Genomic DNA, 6,819 nt, shown 5'->3' on the forward strand with positions numbered 1-6,819 from the left:
TATAGGCTTATATAAAGACTTTAGTTTACAGAAAAGAGCCATCACAAATTTCAGAGATTGTTAATTCTAGAGGTAGTTGGAAATTACCCAATATGTATCCATGTATGAAATGTGGTTCGTTGTCTTGGTTATTTGTTTGTATTTAGTCTTTCTAATGTGAAATTTTAGCTTTTTGAAGAATTTTTTCATGTGAAACCTAGAAAGGGGGTTGCATTTGTAAGGACCAAAATGTGCAACTATATTGGATTTAACCTTTTTTTTCATTATCAAAATATTTTTTTATAGGAAAAAAGGGAAAAAGTAGAGCTTGCATCAATGGTGATAGCAAAAGTATCAGCCATTGTAGTGAGATGATGTTGGTTTTAGTTTGGTTTTGTCTACCTGCTTGAATTTTTTTCTCTCTTTTAGTATTGGTTTTTACGTGGGTTTGTTATTTTTTTATTATTTTTTGTCGTTGATTTTTACTTTAGTTGCTAATATTGTTTTAGGTGAGTTATAATCTGTTATCAATTTTAACCGTCCACTATTGAAATTAAGTGATTTTATATCTAACATTTGGTATTTATTTAAATGATGGCTTCTGCAGTTAGTGCTAATGGATCTGGCAAAACAAACTTTTTTCATGGTAATTGTACTTTAATTATGTTACTTTTTTTTTTATTTATTGACTGGTGTTTCTTGAAACTAAGTGACATTGAACTTTTTCTTTCGATTTTGTTGTAGCTATTTGTTTTGTTTTAAGTGATCTCTTCTAGAATTCGCATAGTGAAAATAGGTGTGCACTATTACATGTATGTTTCATAATACATTTCTTTTAAACTATTTTGATATGGATCTTTCAGTCTTTAATTTTAATATATGTCACAATCAAGTATGATGGTGCAAGACACCATGTTTTATCTGCATCTGTGAAGATTGTTTTTGATGATTCTAACAATTATATCATAGTAATAATTTGTTATTTCTCATTTTTTTTCTTTTCTTTGGCAGATGAAAATTGTACGGCACCACTTTTATTTTTCTTTTGTAAATAAATGTGTATGACGTTATCATATTTTACTTATTACTGATAGTGTTTATTTTGGTTGTTAGCAAAGTATGTAATCAAGATGATTGTTTCTTTTTACTTTCTCTTGATGATAGAACCGCTTTATTTTATTTTTTGCCATCATTCTTTCTAATAACAATGCTCCATTGTTTGGATGTCAAGACAAGGTGTTCTTTTTTTTTTTTTTTTTTATAGAGAAGGACATTAATATTTTGAAAAATGACTAAATCTTTTAAGTCATGATAGTAACAGATGCTTGTGATTTCCATATTGGATATCTGGTTTTGTTTTTTAAAAAAATAGAGAGCATGAGAAAATAAAAAAGGTTTATGGGGCTTAATGATGGAAATATTTATTATGTTCTATTTTATTTTATTTATCTTTCTGATGCTTTTTTATATTTGAATTGACTGTGATTACTTAGATCTTCTTTTAGATATTCCTTTGATAGCCATAGCCATTTTTTGAAAAATTCTTAAATAAATTATTGGTATATTTAAAAGTGGGAAATAATGTTACCTTTTCTCTTTTATTTTAAGAAGCATAAACCCTTCAAGCAATACGATCCTATTTTCCAAGATTCAATAATGGATAAGTAAAGTTTTCTTTTCTTTTTGTTTCTTTTTTATTGAAAACTTTCAATTTGTTTGGAAAAGATTGCTTTCACACATATTACATTACATGTGGCTTTGGAAAAAAAATTGAGGAGAATTTGTTATTTCATTGTTAACTCTTTGTTTTTTGATACCTTACTTTTCATATATATTTTTCTTTTGACAGCTTTTCTTTATTACTTATTTGACCATCAATGTTCAAACATGTGATAGTTTTATTTGAATATAGTAGTTCTTATTCATGGTTTTTTAAAGTTTTATTTGTTTATGTTATTTATGTGTTATTGTTATTATTTTTTAGACAATTTTATTTGTGAGTTGTCAATTTAGATATGTTTTTATTACATGGCTTTCCTTTGACTAAGATTTTTTTTAAAAAATTTTGGTCACTCTGAGTTTGAATCATTATAGGTTCAATTATTGTTTACATGCACTTATTTACGCTTATTGTTTAAAGCTTTTTGTATTTTGCCTTTCATTTTTTATAGATGATAATAAGCATTTAAGGCAAAATAGATTTAGGAGAGTGGAGAGATTAATGGCAAATAGATTGATGAAATGTATAAATCTAGTGACAGATACCAATCTTTATGTATTGTTGAATTAGACAAACCATTCAAGTGAAACTCAAAGCAGTTTTGCTCAACCTTTGCTTCGCACAAGTCACACAAGCATAAATTTTTTGTATGCAAGAGTTTTCTCATCATGTCATTGGTAATGACATTATACATAATGGTATCAGTATCAATGAGGCAATTATTATGTTTGAAAGCAATTTTGTAGAAAGCTTAGGTTAGTAAGGGATTCCATTGAATATAAATATACTAGCTCATTCTGTTGTAGGAAAAGATAGAAAATTATATACCAAGTCCATTGAATATGTTACTTGTAAAACACATAACTATTGTGTAGAAGGTTAACAAAAAGGAATTAGCTTCCATTTTGTCCATAGTGGTTTAACTAGCAGTTGCAATGGTTGTCATAATTTGTTTGATATACCTATAGTTGCAGACATTGAAATTAGTATTCTTTTTCAAAAAGTTGATGGTTTTAGGATGTCAAATAGAGATCCATATTTGTCTCACCCATTGAATGAGTTTCATTGTATTCTATAATGACAACTTAGTAAACATTCCCTGCATAATAGAACCTAAAATTCATATGATGTGTTTATCTTGCTAGATGTTGCTGTTGAAAAAAATACTGGGACAACTTATATGGTAGAAACAAGTCATAAAGAACATAATGATAAAGATTGGTGACCTATAATAAATTCCTTTTCTTGTTATCTTTCTTATAATGTTTGTCAATTTGCCATAAATTATTTATTTGATTGTCATTCTGCTATGTTATTAACGGTAAATGTGTTGTTGGTGATGCATGTGTTGAGTCTTATCAATAATAACATATAAATGACATAATTTATAAATTAAATGGTGGTAGTCATATCAATAAGTAAATAATGTTTCCAACATAACTTTAATGTCATGCAGCTACATTTAGCCTTGATCATGCCTATAAATTCTATTTTCTTGCTTAATAGGAAGTACTATTTATCATTTAGCTTAGGTGATCCACGATATGTCTTTTTTGTAATGTTTTGATATGGTATCAAAAAAGGGTAGATAATTTAAAATACATGTTCTCCCCCCTTCACACTTTGTTGCCAATAGAAAACTATTAGACTACCAACGTTAAAGCCTACACCTCATTTTTTGGATCAACTTTTATGCTTTGGAAGAGGTTAAAAGCCTGCTCACTTGAGGAAAAGTATTAGGGTATACAATTCTATATTTCAGCTTCTATTTATGGGAGCCAAAGTGGACAATAATGTTATATATTTAAGATTAAGTGTCAAAACCATCATCGAATAGAATCATTGCTCCTTGTTGTAGGTTGTGGTCCGAAATTTTCTCAGCTTTATATCTATGATACTGACAACAAGGTTTCCAACCATATCATTCTCAACACTAGCCAAGAATCTAGAATTGGAGCCATTATTATCACCTACAAACAACCAAGTCCTAACAGATCTATTTTCAAATAACAAAGATCGAGTAAAACTACTCCACCCATAATTTATTTACACATGTTTAACTTTTTTTTATTTACAATCAAATTTTTTCTTAAAACACAATGGTTTTGCACAACAAGGATAAAGGCAAATGTATCATGAAAGCTTAAAACCACCAGATCAGCCATAAAGTACCAAAAGAAAAATAATCTTTACATTTTGTCTACATTGCTATTGTGAAAGAAACTAAACATTTTTTAGAAGTTCACAAAAAAATGTTTGAACTTGCCATCACAATTTGCTTTTGTCATTTTTTGATTCTTTTGTCTTTTTTTTGGCATATATGATGGAAAAATAGCAAAGCATGTGAATTCCAACTATGGCTGCAACTACTGACATTATTATGTGTTAAGCCTATTGAAATCCAATGTTAATGCCATTATTTTTTATGGTGTTTGACACTATTTCTATGCATAATTGATTGTGTTTTTTATTAGCTGTTTTATCATTTACAATTTATAAATATAGCTTCTTATTTTTTTTTATATGAGTTCTCACATATCCAGTGAATATACCAATATAAAAAAACAACATTGATTTCTTTGTGATTTTAAAAAATGATATGTTTATCAAACTCAAGATTCCATCCAATCATGGAATTATGAATGCTTATTTTTGTCATTATAGACATCTTTCATAATTGACAAATGCTACCTTATTCTTATAAACTCTTGACTGAACAATGACTTTTAATTTTCTATAATATTCTAGCTGATAACATTCGTTGCTTTAATTTTTTTAACCTTTATATTACTGTTACCCTTATACAAAGAAGAAGAAAGTAATTCTACAGCGTAGCGTGGGCAATCCTCTAGTTACTAATAAAATGGAAATCCCTAACAAAAACTTTATCCTTATTCCTTACTTTTGGTATTACATTTTCATTACATAATTATCTTTGATTTATACTACGATTTTATATGTATTTATCTTAGTAAGTCAATACATGATAAGATTCATCTCATGTTTGGAAAAGACTTAAATGAAATTTTTTAAGTAAAATTCTTAATTTTTTTTATTAAAATTAATTAAATAAAAACTAATTAATTATCAAAAATAAAAATTGATAAATTAAAAAATTTTATTATATAAATTAAGTATATAAAATTTGAAAAAAATTAATAAATTTTTATATATTTTTAAATAAGCATTTTTAATAAAAATTTAATAAAATTTTTACTATTAAATAAGTACTGATCAAATTTTAATTATACATTGCATTTTTAATAATATTTTTTTTGCATATTATTGATCTTTGTATTGAGCTATATCTATCTATCTATCTATCGATTTAGATATTTTATTAAAATTTTTATTAAATTATTTTAGTAAAATACTTTATAAATTTCACCTAAAAAACTTTATCTAATTTCTTTTCCTCATGCCTAACATCATCTATATGTATTTATATAATTTGGCCAATATGCCTAACATCTTACCATGTATGTCATTTTTTCTTAATGCAACTTCTTTGAAGTTAAGTGCTATACCCCATTTCTTCTAAGTTTACATGGTTTTTTTTTTTTTTTTTTATCTTTAATTTGATTAGAGTTGGATATGTAACTCAATTTTTATTTTTTAATGGATTAATCCTGACTTGTTTGATCATGCAAAATCCTTAAATCATGAACCATACGACACTCATATTCGTCAACAAATGAAATCAATAATCACCAAAGACTTCTTTTTCTTTCTACCTATAAATTATATTCCCTTCGGTCTTCACTACATATCCCATATTGCAAACAAATTAGTTAAAGCTAGTACCATGGTAAACACAAAGGAAACATCACTTCATGTAGCCATGGTGTCCACCCCTAGCATGGGTCATCTAATCCCACGCTTTGAGTTTGCCTAGCGACTGGTTCAGCGATGCCATGACTTTGAAGTAACCATCATTATCCCCAATGATGACTCACTCATGAAAACCCAAAGACAACTACTTCAAGCCTTAACCTAAATCAATTTCCTCTATTTTTCTCCCTCATGTTAGTCTTGATGATTTGCCTCATGATGTCAAGATCGAGACCAGGATCGCATTTAGCGTGGTTCTGTCACTTTCTGCTCTAAATGACTTACTCAAAGTCTTAGTTGAGTCAACTCAACTGGTGCTATTGATATGTTTAAAGAAATTGGCCTTAAGCTCTACATTTTCTTTCCTTCAACTGCTATGCTGTTACAATTGGTATTTCATTTTCCCAAACTTGATCATATGTTTTCTTGTGAGTACAGAGATTTGCCTGAACCGATCAAGTTACTTGGGTGCATGCCTTTTCACAGGAGAGACGTAGTGGACGCTGTTCAAGATAAAAAAAATGTGGCCTACTAAGGGATTATTTGACTGTGCAGATGTTACCCACTAGTTGAAAGGATTATGGTTGATACCTTTATCAAATTGGAAAATGAGTGTGTTTGATATGGGATAATTTGTCTAAAAATTACCATGATATGCATTTAGTAATTACATTATCTTGTATGTGTCATAATATCTAAATCTGGGGATCTATCGCTAAACATTGACTTAAGGAGTCACCTCTAATATTTTTTATTTAAGTGCGATTGGCCATCTAAGGAATCTATCCTTTCAGAAAACTCTTAAGTTTAAGGGTCCCTAAAAGAATAGGTTCGGGTTTACTAATCAGAACATGATTCGAAAGTTTGATTACGTGTGAGGAAAGTTATAGCACCCTCACAACACCCATCAAAAGATGGTACCAACTTAATTTTATGTTATCCAATAAGCCTTAAAAATTTATCAAGTAATTAATTATTAGAAGTTATTCTCAATTGACTCTAATACTTTTAGCAAAAAATTGAGAAAATTCTCTCACCTCAAGAGTATGCAAGAAAATTACTGTTTCACTTGCAGAGGCTCCATCGTCGGATTATTTAACATTAAAGAAAATTCAAAAAAATGAAAAGGAAAAAACGATTGCTTTTGTGTAGAAAAAATTGATACTTTCAACTTTTCCTCAAAAATATTTACGGAACCAAATCCCAACAATGTAGGGACGTCAGCAACATTCTTGGCAAGACAGCAAATGAGCCAACTGTATCTATATGAAGCCTTGTCCTTACCCACG

This window comes from Durio zibethinus, chromosome 11 (genome assembly GCF_047325235.1).
Source record: "Durio zibethinus cultivar Kanyao isolate XHJ-2024 chromosome 11, ASM4732523v1, whole genome shotgun sequence".
Classification (NCBI taxonomy): domain Eukaryota; kingdom Viridiplantae; phylum Streptophyta; class Magnoliopsida; order Malvales; family Malvaceae; genus Durio; species Durio zibethinus.